The following is a 16,641-nucleotide window of genomic DNA, read 5'->3' as shown; positions in this document are numbered from 1 at the left end:
CTGTGGGAGGAAACCGGAGCACCCGGAGGAAACCCACGCAGACACGAGGAGAATGTGCAAACTCCACACAGACAGTGACCCGAGCCGGGAATCGAACCCGGGACCCTGGAGCTGTGAAGCAGCAGTGCTAACCACTGCGCTACCGTGCCGCCCTTTGTCTGTATAGCGCACAAGAAACAATACTTTTCACTGTATCCCAGTATATGTGACAATAATAAATCAGTAAGAAGTCTCACAATACCAGGTTAAAGTCCAACAGGTTTATTTGGTGGCACGAGCTTTCGGAGCACTGCTCCTTCATCAGGTGAGTGAAGAGGTGGGTTCACAAACACGACATATATAAACAGAGACACAACTGCAAGATAATGGTTGGAATGAGAGTCTTTAACCTGGTGTTGTGAGACTTCTTATTGTGCCCACCCCAGTCCAAAGCCGGCATCTCCACATTAATAACAAATGTAAGGGAGCTGCTGTCCTCTGTGCCCATTAGTCTGTGCTTTATTAACCACTCTTTCCACTGGTCCTCTCACCTTCAATCATGTCCATGCATAGAACACACACCAATGTACGCTCGCACACACACACGCCGATATACACTCACACACGCCGATACTGCGCTCACACACGCCGGTACTGCGCTCACACGCCGATATAGCTCACACACGCCGGTACTGCGCTCACACGCCGATATAGCTCACACACGCCGGTACGCGCTCACACACGCCGATATAGCTCACACACGCCGATACGCGCTCACACACGCCGATATAGCTCACACACGCCGATACGCGCTCACACACGCCGATATAGTTCACACACGCCGATATAGCTCACACACGCCGATATAGCTCACACACGCCGATATAGCTCACACACGCCGATATAGCTCACACACGCCGATATAGTTCACACACGCCGATACGCGCTCACACACGCCGATATAGCTCACACACGCCGATATACACTCACACACGCCGATACGCGCTCACACACGCCGATATAGTTCACACACGCCGATATAGTTCACACACGCCGATACGCGCTCACACACGCCGATATAGCTCACACACGCCGATATACACTCACACACGCCGTTACGCGCTCACACACGCCGATATAGTTCACACACGCCGATACGCGCTCACACACGCCGATATAGCTCACACACGCCGATATAGTTCACACACGCCGATATACACTCACACACGCCGATACGCGCTCACACACGCCGATATAGCTCACACACGCCGATACTGCGCTCACACACGCCGATATAGTTCACACACGCCGATATACACTCACACACGCCGATACGCGCTCACACACGCCGATATAGCTCACACACGCCGATACTGCGCTCACACACGCCGATACGCGCTCACACACGCCGATACTGCGCTCACACACGGCGATACGCGCTCACACACGCCGATATAGCTCACACACGCCGATACTGCGCTCACACACGCCGATACGCGCTCACACACGCCGATATAGCTCACACACGCCGATATAGCTCACACACGCCGATACTGCGCTCACACGCCGATATACACTCACACTCGCCGATATAGTACACACACGCCGATACGCGCTCACACACGCCGATATAGCTCACACGCCGATATACACACACGCCGATATAGTTCACACACGCTGATACGCGCTCACACACGCCGATATAGCTCACACGCCGATACGCGCTCACACACGCCGATACTGCGCTCACACGCCGATATACACACACGCCGATATAGTTCACACACGCTGATACGCGCTCACACACGCCGATATAGCTCACACGCCGATACGCGCTCACACACGCCGATACTGCGCTCACACGCCGATATACACACACGCCGATACGCGCTCACACACGCCGATATAGCTCACACACGCCGATACTGCGCTCACACACGCCGATATACACTCACACACGCCGACATACACTCACACACGCCGATATACACTCACACACGCCGATATACACTCACACACGCCGATATACACTCACACACGCCGATATACACTCACACACGCCGATATACACTCACACACGCCGATATCGCTCACACACGCCGATATCGCTCACACACGCCGATATCGCTCACACACGCCGATATCGCTCACACACGCCGATATCGCTCACACACGCCGATATACACTCACACACGCCGATATCGCTCACACACGCCGATATCGCTCACACACGCCGATATACGCTCACACACGCCGATACTGCGCTCACACTCTGATATACACACACACGCCGATACTGCGCTCACACGCCGATACTGCGCTCACACGCCGATATACGCTCACACACGCCGACATACACTCACACACGCCGATACGCACTCACACACGCCGATACTGCGCTCACACACGCCGATATACACTCACACACGCCGATATACACTCACACACGCCGATATACACTCACACACGCCGATACGCACTCACACGCCGATATACACTCACACACGCCGATACTGCGCTCACACGCCGATACTGCGCTCACACGCCGATATACACTCACACACGCCGATACGCACTCACACACGCCGATACTGCGCTCACACACGCCGATATACACTCACACACGCCGATATACACTCACACACGCCGATATACACTCACACACGCCGATACGCACTCACACGCCGATATACACTCACACACGCCGATACTGCGCTCACACACGCCGATACTGCGCTCACACACGCCGATATACACTCACACACGCCGATATACGCTCACACACGCCGATATACACTCACACACGCCGATACGCGCTCACACACGCCGATATACACTCACACATGCCGATATACACTCACACACGCCGATATACACTCACACACGCCGATACTGCGCTCACACGCCGATATACACTCACACATGCCGATACGCGCTCACACACGCCGATACGCGCTCACACACGCCGATATCGCTCACACACGCCGATATCGCTCACACACGCCGATATACACTCACACACGCCGATATCGCTCACACACGCCGATATCGCTCACACACGCCGATATACACTCACACACGCCGATATCGCTCACACACGCCGATATCGCTCACACACGCCGATATACACTCACACACGCCGATATACACTCACACACGCCGATATCGCTCACACGCCGATATACACACACGCCGATATCGCTCACACACGCCGATATCGCTCACACACGCCGATACTGCGCTCACACGCCGATATCGCTCACACACGCCGATATACACTCACACACGCCGATACGCGCTCACACACGCCGATATCGCTCACACACGCCGATATACACTCACACACGCCGATATACACTCACACACGCCGATATACACTCACACACGCCGATATACACTCACACACGCCGATATCGCTCACACACGCCGATACGCGCTCACACACGCCGATACGCGCTCACACACGCCGATATCGCTCACACACGCCGATATACACTCACACACGCCGATATACACTCACACACGCCGATATACACTCACACACGCCGATATCGCTCACACACGTCGATATCGCTCACACACGCCGATATACGCTCACACACGCCGATATACGCTCACACACGCCGATACTGCGCTCACACTCTGATATACACACACACGCCGATACTGCGCTCACACGCCGATACTGCGCTCACACGCCGATACTGCGCTCACACGCCGATATACGCTCACACACGCCGATATACACTCACACACGCCGATACGCACTCACACACGCCGAAACTGCGCTCACACACGCCGATACTGCGCTCACACGCCGATATACACTCACACACGCCGATACGCACTCACACACGCCGATACTGCGCTCACACGCCGATACTGCGCTCACACACGCCGATATACACTCACACACGCCGATATACACTCACACACGCCGATATACACTCACACATGCCGATACGCGCTCACACACGCCGATACGCGCTCACACACCCCGATACTGCGCTCACACGCCGATACTGCGCTCACACGCCGATATACGCTCACACACGCCGATATACACTCACACACGCCGATATACACTCACACACGCCGATATACACTCACACACGCCGATACTGCGCTCACACGCCGATACTGCGCTCACACGCCGATATACGCTCACACACGCCGATATACACTCACACACGCCGATATACACACACACACGCCGATATACACTCACACACGCCGATACTGCGCTCACATGCCGATACTGCGCTCACACGCCGATACTGCGCTCACACACGCCGATATACACTCACACACGCCGATATACACTCACACACGCCGATACTGCGCTCACACGCCGATACTGCGCTCACACGCCGATATACGCTCACACACGCCGATATACACTCACACACGCCGATATACACTCACACACGCCGATATACACTCACACACGCCGATACTGCGCTCACACGCCGATACTGCGCTCACACGCCGATACTGCGCTCACACACGCCGATATACGCTCACACACGCCGATATACACTCACACACGCCGATATACACTCACACACGCCGATATACACTCACACACGCCGATACTGCGCTCACACGCCGATACTGCGCTCACACGCCGATATACGCTCACACACGCCGATATACACTCACACACGCCGATATACACACACACACGCCGATACTGCGCTCACACGCCGATACGCGCTCACACACGCCGATACTGCGCTCACACGCCGATACTGCGCTCACATGCCGATATCCCTCACACACGCCGATATACGCTCACACACGCCGATATCGCTCACACACGCCGATATACACACACACACGCCGATATCGCTCACACACGCCGATATCGCTCACACACGCCGATATACACACACACACGCCGATATACACACACACACGCCGATATACACTCACACACGCCGATATACACTCACACACGCCGATATCGCTCACACACGCCGATATACACTCACACACGCCGATATCGCTCACACACGCCGATATACACTCACACACGCCGATATACACTCACACACGCCGATATACACACACACACGCCGATATACACTCACACACGCCGATATACGCTCACACACGCCGATATACGCTCACACACGCCGATATCGCTCACACCCGCCGATATACACTCACACACGCCGATATACACTCACACACGCCGATATACACTCACACACGCCGATATACACTCACACACGCCGATATACACTCACACACGCCGATATACACTCACACACGCCGATATCGCTCACACACGCCGATATACACTCACACACGCCGATATACACTCACACACGCCGATATACACTCACACACGCCGATATACACACACCCACGCCGATATCGCTCACACACGCCGATATACGCTCACACACGCCGATATACACTCACACACGCCGATATACACTCACACACGCCGATATCGCTCACACACGCCGATATACACTCACACACGCCGATATACACTCACACACGCCGATATACACTCACACACGCCGATATACACACACACACGCCGATATCGCTCACACACGCCGATATACGCTCACACACGCCGATATACACTCACACACGCCGATATACACTCACACACGCCGATATCGCTCACACACGCCGATATACACTCACACACGCCGATATACACTCACACACGCCGATATACACTCACACACGCCGATATACACACACACACGCCGATATACACACACGCCGATATACACACACACACGCCGATATACACTCACACACGCCGATATACACTCACACACGCCGACATACACTCACACACGCCGATATCGCTCACACACGCCGATATACGCTCACACACGCCGATATACACTCACACACGCCGATATACACTCACACACGCCGATATACACACACACACGCCGATATACACTCACACACGCCGATATACACTCACACACGCCGATATCGCTCACACACGCCGATATACACTCACACACGCCGATATCGCTCACACACGCCGATATACACTCACACACGCCGATATACACTCACACACGCCGATATACACTCACACACGCCGATATCGCTCACACACGCCGATATACACTCACACACGCCGATATACACTCACACACGCCGATATACACACACACACGCCGATATACACTCACACACGCCGATATACTCACACACGCCGATATACACCCACACACGCCGATATACACTCACACACGCCGATATACACACACACACGCCGATATACACTCACACACGCCGATATACACTCACACACGCCGATATACACTCACACACGCCGATATACACACACACACGCCGATATACACTCACACACGCCGATATACACTCACACACGCCGATATACACACACACACGCCGATAGACACTCACACACGCCGATAGACACTCACACACGCCGATATACACACACACACGCCGATATACACTCACACACGCCGATATACACACACACACGCCGATATACACACACACGCCGATACTGCGCTCACACGCCGATATCGCTCACACACGCCGATATACACTCACACACGCCGATATACACTCACACACGCCGATATACACACACCCACGCCGATATCGCTCACACACGCCGATATACGCTCACACACGCCGATATACACTCACACACGCCGATATACACTCACACACGCCGATATCGCTCACACACGCCGATATACACTCACACACGCCGATATACACTCACACACGCCGATATACACTCACACACGCCGATATCGCTCACACACGCCGATATACGCTCACACACGCCGATAGACACTCACACACGCCGATATACACTCACACACGCCGATATCGCTCACACACGCCGATATACACTCACACACGCCGATATACACTCACACACGCCGATATACACTCACACACGCCGATATACACTCACACACGCCGATATACACACACACACGCCGATATACACACACACACGCCGATATACACTCACACACGCCGATATACACTCACACACGCCGATATACACTCACACACGCCGATATCGCTCACACACGCCGATATACGCTCACACACGCCGATATACACTCACACACGCCGATATACACTCACACACGCCGATATACACACACACACGCCGATATACACTCACACACGCCGATATACACTCACACACGCCGATATCGCTCACACACGCCGATATACACTCACACACGCCGATATCGCTCACACACGCCGATATACACTCACACACGCCGATATACACTCACACACGCCGATATACACTCACACACGCCGATATCACTCACACACGCCGATATACACTCACACACGCCGATATACACTCACACACACCGATATACACACACACACGCCGATATACACTCACACACGCCGATATACACTCACACACGCCGATATACACACACACACGCCGATATACACTCACACACGCCGATATACACACACACACGCCGATATACACTCACACACGCCGATATACACTCACACACGCCGATATACACTCACACACGCCGATATACACTCACACACGCCGATATACACTCACACACGCCGATATACACACACACACGCCGATATACACTCACACACGCCGATAGACACTCACACACGCCGATATACACACACACACGCCGATATACACTCACACACGCCGATATACACACACACACGCCGATATACACACACACACGCCGATACTGCGCTCACACGCCGATATCGCTCACACACGCCGATATACACTCACACACGCCGATATCGCTCACACACGCCGATATACACTCACACATGCCGATATACACTCACACACGCCGATATACACTCACACACGCCGATATACACTCACACACGCCGATATACACTCACACACGCTGATATCGCTCACACACGCCGATATACACTCACACACGCCGATATCGCTCACACACGCCGATATACGCTCACACACGCCGATATACACTCACACACGCCGATATACACTCACACACGCCGATATACACTCACACACGCCGATATCGCTCACACACGCCGATATACACTCACACACGCCAATATACACTCACACACGCCGATATACACACACACACGCCGATATACACTCACACACGCCGATATACGCTCACACACGCCAATATCGCTCACACACGCCGATATACACACACACGCCGATATCGCTCACACACGCCGATATACGCTCACACACGCCGATATCGCTCACACACGCCGATATACACTCACACACGCCGATATCGCTCACACACGCCGATATCGCTCACACACGCCGATATCGCTCACACACGCCGATACGCGCTCACACACGCCGATACGCGCTCACACACGCCGATATGCGCTCACACACGCCGATACGCGCTCACACACGCCGATACGCGCTCACACACGCCGATACGCGCTCACACACGCCGATATAGCTCACACACGCCGATACGCGCTCACACACGCCGATACGCGCTCACACACGCCGATACGCGCTCACACACGCCGATACGCGCTCACACACGCCGATACGCGCTCACACACGCCGATACGCGCTCACACACGCCGATACTGCGCTCACACACGCCGATATAGCTCACACACGCCGATATACACTCACACACGCCGATATACACTCACACACGCCGATATACACTCACACACGCCGATATACACTCACACACGCCGATATACACTCACACACGCCGATATACGCTCACACACGCCGATATACACTCACACACGCCGATATACACTCACACACGCCGATATAGCTCACACACGCCGATATACACTCACACACGCCGATATACACTCACACACGCCGATATACACTCACACACGCCGATATACACACACACACGCCGATATACACACACACACGCCGATACTGCGCTCACGCACGCCGATATACACTCACACACGCCGATATACACACACACGCCGATATACACTCACACACGCCGATATACACTCACACACGCCGATATACACTCACACACGCCGATATACACTCACACACGCCGATATACACTCACACACGCCGATATACACTCACACACGCCGATATCGCTCACACACGCCGATATACACTCACACACGCCGATATCGCTCACACGCCGATATACGCTCACACACGCCGATATACACTCACACACGCCGATATACACTCACACACGCCGATATACACTCACACACGCCGATATCGCTCACACACGCCGATATACACTCACACACGCCGATATACACTCACACACGCCGATATACACACACACACGCCGATATACGCTCACACACGCCGATATACGCTCACACACGCCGATATCGCTCACACACGCCGATATACACTCACACACGCCGATATCGCTCACACACGCCGATATACGCTCACACACGCCGATATCGCTCACACACGCCGATATACACCCACACACGCCGATATCGCTCACACACGCCGATATCGCTCACACACGCCGATATCGCTCACACACGCCGATACGCGCTCACACACGCCGATACGCGCTCACACACGCCGATACGCGCTCACACACGCCGATACGCGCTCACACACGCCGATATACACTCACACACGCCGATACGCGCTCACACACGCCGATATAGCTCACACACGCCGATACGCGCTCACACACGCCGATACGCGCTCACACACGCCGATACGCGCTCACACACGCCGATACGCGCTCACACACGCCGATACGCGCTCACACACGCCGATACTGCGCTCACACACGCCGATATAGCTCACACACGCCGATATACACTCACACACGCCGATATACACTCACACACGCCGATATACACTCACACACGCCGATATACGCTCACACACGCCGATATACACTCACACACGCCGATATACACTCACACACGCCGATATAGCTCACACACGCCGATATACACTCACACACGCCGATATACACTCACACACGCCGATATACACACACACACGCCGATATACACACACACACGCCGATACTGCGCTCACACACGCCGATATACACTCACACACGCCGATATACACACACACGCCGATATACACTCACACACGCCGATATACACTCACACACGCCGATATACACTCACACACGCCGATATACACTCACACACGCCGATATCGCTCACACACGCCGATATCGCTCACACACGCCGATATCGCTCACACACGCCGATATACACTCACACACGCCGATATCGCTCACACACGCCGATATCGCTCACACACGCCGATATCGCTCACACACGCCGATATACGCTCACACACGCCGATACTGCGCTCACACTCTGATTTCCACACACACGCCGATACTGCGCTCACACGCCGATACTGCGCTCACACGCCGATATACACTCACACACGCCGATATCGCTCACACACGCCGATATCGCTCACACACGCCGATATCGCTCACACACGCCGATATCGCTCACACACGCCGATATCGCTCACACACGCCGATATCGCTCACACACGCCGATATCGCTCACACACGCCGATACGCGCTCACACACGCCGATATCGCTCACACACGCCGATGTCGCTCACACACGCCGATATACACTCACACACGCCGATATATCTCACACACGCCGATACGTGCTCACACACGCCGATACGCGCTCACACACGCCGATACGCGCTCACACACGCCGATATCGCTCACACACGCCAATATCGCTCACACACGCCGATATACACACACACACGCCGATATACACTCACACACGCCGATATCGCTCACACACGCCGATATACACACACACACGCCGATATACACTCACACACGCCGATATACACACACACGCCGATATACACTCACACACGCCGATATACACTCACACACGCCGATATACACTCACACACGCCGATATCGCTCACACACGCCGATATACACTCACACACGCCGATATACACACACACACGCCGATATACACTCACACACGCCGATATACACACACACACGCCGATATACACTCACACACGCCGATATCGCTCACACACGCCGATATACACTCACACACGCCGATATACACTCACACACGCCGATATCGCTCACACACGCCGATATACGCTCACACACGCCGATATACACTCACACACGCCGATATACACTCACACACGCCGATATCGCTCACACACGCCGATATACACTCACACACGCCGATATACACTCACACACGCCGATATCGCTCACACACGCCGATATACACTCACACACGCCGATATACACTCACACACGCCGATATACACTCACACACGCCGATATACACACACACACGCCGATATACACACACACACGCCGATATACACTCACACACGCCGATATCGCTCACACACGCCGATATACACTCACACACGCCGATATCGCTCACACACGCCGATATACACTCACAGACGCCGATATACACTCACACACGCCGATATACACTCACACACGCCGATATCGCTCACACACGCCGATATACACTCACACACGCCGATATACACACACACACGCCGATATACACTCACACACGCCGATATACACACACACACGCCGATATACACTCACACACGCCGATATACACTCACACACGCCGATATACACTCACACACGCCGATATCGCTCACACACGCCGATATCGCTCACACACGCCGATATCGCTCACACACGCCGATATCGCTCACACACGCCGATACCGCGCTCACACTCTGATATACACACACACGCCGATACTGCGCTCACACGCCGATACTGCGCTCACACGCCGATATACGCTCACACACGCCGATATGCACTCACACACGCCGATACGCACTCACACACGCCGATACGCACTCACACACGCCGATACTGCGCTCACACGCCGATATACACGCACACACGCCGATACTGCGCTCACACACGCCGATATACGCTCACACACGCCGATATACACTCACACATGCCGATACGCGCTCACACACGCCGATACGCGCTCACACACCCCGATACTGCGCTCACACGCCGATACTGCGCTCACACGCCGATATACACTCACACACGCCGATACTCCGCTCACACGCCGATACTGCGCTCACACGCCGATATACGCTCACACACGCCGATATACACTCACACACGCCGATATACACACACACACGCCGATACGCGCTCACACACGCCGATACTGCGCTCACACGCCGATACTGCACTCACACGCCGATATACACTCACACACGCCGATATACACTCACACACGCCGATATACACTCACACACGCCGATATACACTCACACACGCCGATATACACTCACACACGCCGATATACACTCACACACGCCGATATACGCTCACACACGCCGATATACGCTCACACACGCCGATATCGCTCACACACGCCGATATACACACACACACGCCGATATCGCTCACACACGCCGATATACACACACACACGCCGATATACATTCACACACGCCGATATCGCTCACACACGCCGATATACACTCACACACGCCGATATACACTCACACACGCCGATATCGCTGACACACGCCGATATACACTCACACACGCCGATATACACTCACACACGCCGATATACACTCACACACGCCGATATCGCTCACACACGCCGATATACACACACACACGCCGATATACACTCACACACGCCGATATCGCTCACACACGCCGATATCACTCACACACGCCGATATACACTCACACACGCCGATATCGCTCACACACGCCGATATCGCTCACACACGCCGATATACACACACACACGCCGATATACACTCACACACGCCGATATACACTCACACACGCCGATATACACTCACACACGCCGATATACACACACACACGCCGATATACACTCACACACGCCGATATCGCTCACACACGCCGATATCGCTCACACACGCCGATATACACACACACACGCCGATATACACACACACACGCCGATACGCGCTCACACACGCCGATACTGCGCTCACACGCCGATACTGCGCTCACACGCCGATATACACTCACACACGCCGATATACACTCACACACGCCGATATACACTCACACACGCCGATATACACACACACACGCCGATATCGCTCACACACGCCGATATACACTCACACACGCCGATATACACTCACACACGCCGATATCGCTCACACACGCCGATATCGCTCACACACGCCGATATCGCTCACACACGCCGATATCGCTCACACACGCCGATATACGCTCACACACACCGATATCGCTCACACACGCCGATATACACTCACACATGCCGATACGCGCTCACACACCCCGATACTGCGCTCACACGCCGATACTGCGCTCACACGCCGATATACACTCACACACGCCGATACTGCGCTCACACGCCGATACTGCGCTCACACGCCGATATACGCTCACACGCCGATATACGCTCACACACGCCGATATACACTCACACACGCCGATATACACACACACACGCCGATACGCGCTCACACACGCCGATACTGCGCTCACACGCCGATACTGCGCTCACACGCCGATATACACTCACACACGCCGATATACGCTCACACACGCCGATATACACTCACACACGCCGATATACGCTCACACACGCCGATATACGCTCACACACGCCGATATACGCTCACACACGCCGATTTTCACACACACGCCGATATACACTCACACACGCCGATATCGCTCACACACGCCGATATACACACACACACGCCGATATCGTTCACACACGCCGATATACACACACACGCCGATATCGCTCACACACGCCGATATCGCTCACACACGCCGATATCGCTCACACACGCCGATATACGCTCACACACGCCAATATACGCTCACACACGCCGATATCGCTCACACACGCCGATATCGCTCACACATGCCGATATACACTCACACATGCCGATATCGCTCACACACGCCGATATCGCTCACACATGCCGATATCGCTCACACACGCCGATATACACACACACACGCCGATATACACTCACACACGCCGATATACACTCACACACGCCGATATCGCTCACACACGCCGATATCGCTCACACACGCCGATATACGCTCACACACGCCGATATACACTCACACACGCCGATATACACTCACACACGCCGATATCGCTCACACACGCCGATATCGCTCACACACGCCGATATCGCTCACACACGCCGATACGCGCTCACACACGCCGATACGCGCTCACACACACCGATACGCGCTCACACACGCCGATACTGCGCTCACACGCCGATACGCGCTCACACACGCCGATACGCGCTCACACACGCCGATACTGCGCTCACACGCCGATACTGCGCTCACACGCCGATACGCGCTCACACACGCCGATACTGCGCTCACACGCCGATACTGCGCTCACACGCCGATATACACACACACGCCGATATACGCTCACACACGCCGATATACACTCACACACGCCGATATACGCTCACACACGCCGATATACGCTCACACACGCCGATATACGCTCACACACGCCGATATACGCTCACACACGCCGATATACACACACGCCGATATACACTCACACACGCCGATATCGCTCACACACGCCGATATACACACACACACGCCGATATCGCTCACACACGCCGATATACACACACACACGCCGATATCGCTCACACACGCCGATATCGCTCACACACGCCGATATCGCTCACACACGCCGATATATGCTCACACACGCCGATATCGCTCACACACGCCGATATACGCTCACACACGCCGATATCGCTCACATACGCCGATATCGCTCACACACGCCGATATACACTCACACATGCCGATATCGCTCACACACGCCGATGTCGCTCACACATGCCGATATCGCTCACACGCGCCGATATACACACACACACGCCGATATACACTCACACACGCCGATATACACTCACACACGCCGATATACACTCACACACGCCGATATACACTCACACACGCCGATATACACACACACACGCCGATATACACTCACACACGCCGATATACACTCACACACGCCGATATACACACACACACGCCGATATACACTCACACACGCCGATAGACACTCACACACGCCGATATACACACACACACGCCGATATACACTCACACACGCCGATATACACACACACACGCCGATATACACACACACACGCCGATACTGCGCTCACACGCCGATATCGCTCACACACGCCGATATACACTCACACACGCCGATATACACTCACACACGCCGATATACACACACCCACGCCGATATCGCTCACACACGCCGATATACGCTCACACACGCCGATATACACTCACACACGCCGATATACACTCACACACGCCGATATCGCTCACACACGCCGATATACACTCACACACGCCGATATACACTCACACACGCCGATATACACTCACACACGCCGATATCGCTCACACACGCCGATATACGCTCACACACGCCGATAGACACTCACACACGCCGATATACACTCACACACGCCGATATCGCTCACACACGCCGATATACACTCACACACGCCGATATACACTCACACACGCCGATATACACTCACACACGCCGATATACACTCACACACGCCGATATACACACACACACGCCGATATACACACACACACGCCGATATACACTCACACACGCCGATATACACTCACACACGCCGATATACACTCACACACGCCGATATCGCTCACACACGCCGATATACGCTCACACACGCCGATATACACTCACACACGCCGATATACACTCACACACGCCGATATACACACACACACGCCGATATACACTCACACACGCCGATATACACTCACACACGCCGATATCGCTCACACACGCCGATATACACTCACACACGCCGATATCGCTCACACACGCCGATATACACTCACACACGCCGATATACACTCACACACGCCGATATACACTCACACACGCCGATATCACTCACACACGCCGATATACACTCACACACGCCGATATACACTCACACACACCGATATACACACACACACGCCGATATACACTCACACACGCCGATATACACTCACACACGCCGATATACACACACACACGCCGATATACACTCACACACGCCGATATACACACACACACGCCGATATACACTCACACACGCCGATATACACTCACACACGCCGATATACACTCACACACGCCGATATACACTCACACACGCCGATATACACACACACACGCCGATATACACTCACACACGCCGATAGACACTCACACACGCCGATATACACACACACACGCCGATATACACTCACACACGCCGATATACACACACACACGCCGATATACACACACACACGCCGATACTGCGCTCACACGCCGATATCGCTCACACACGCCGATATACACTCACACACGCCGATATCGCTCACACACGCCGATATACACTCACACATGCCGATATACACTCACACACGCCGATATACACTCACACACGCCGATATACACTCACACACGCCGATATACACTCACACACGCTGATATCGCTCACACACGCCGATATACACTCACACACGCCGATATCGCTCACACACGCCGATATACGCTCAC

The 16,641-nt window shown here is 54.1% G+C and overlaps 1 protein-coding gene across 1 annotated transcript in view; it reads right to left on the bottom strand.

The window, feature by feature from the left end:
- The window catches only part of slc5a6a (solute carrier family 5 member 6a), an 80,923-nt gene that overhangs the window by 47,772 nt on the left and 16,510 nt on the right, over positions 1-16,641 (bottom strand). The window lies entirely within an intron of this gene.

Source organism: Mustelus asterias, chromosome 6 (assembly GCF_964213995.1).
Source record: "Mustelus asterias chromosome 6, sMusAst1.hap1.1, whole genome shotgun sequence".
Taxonomy (NCBI): Eukaryota; Metazoa; Chordata; class Chondrichthyes; order Carcharhiniformes; family Triakidae; genus Mustelus; species Mustelus asterias.
The sequence above is the reverse complement of the archived record's forward strand: the minus strand, read 5'-3'. Positions and strand labels throughout refer to the sequence as shown.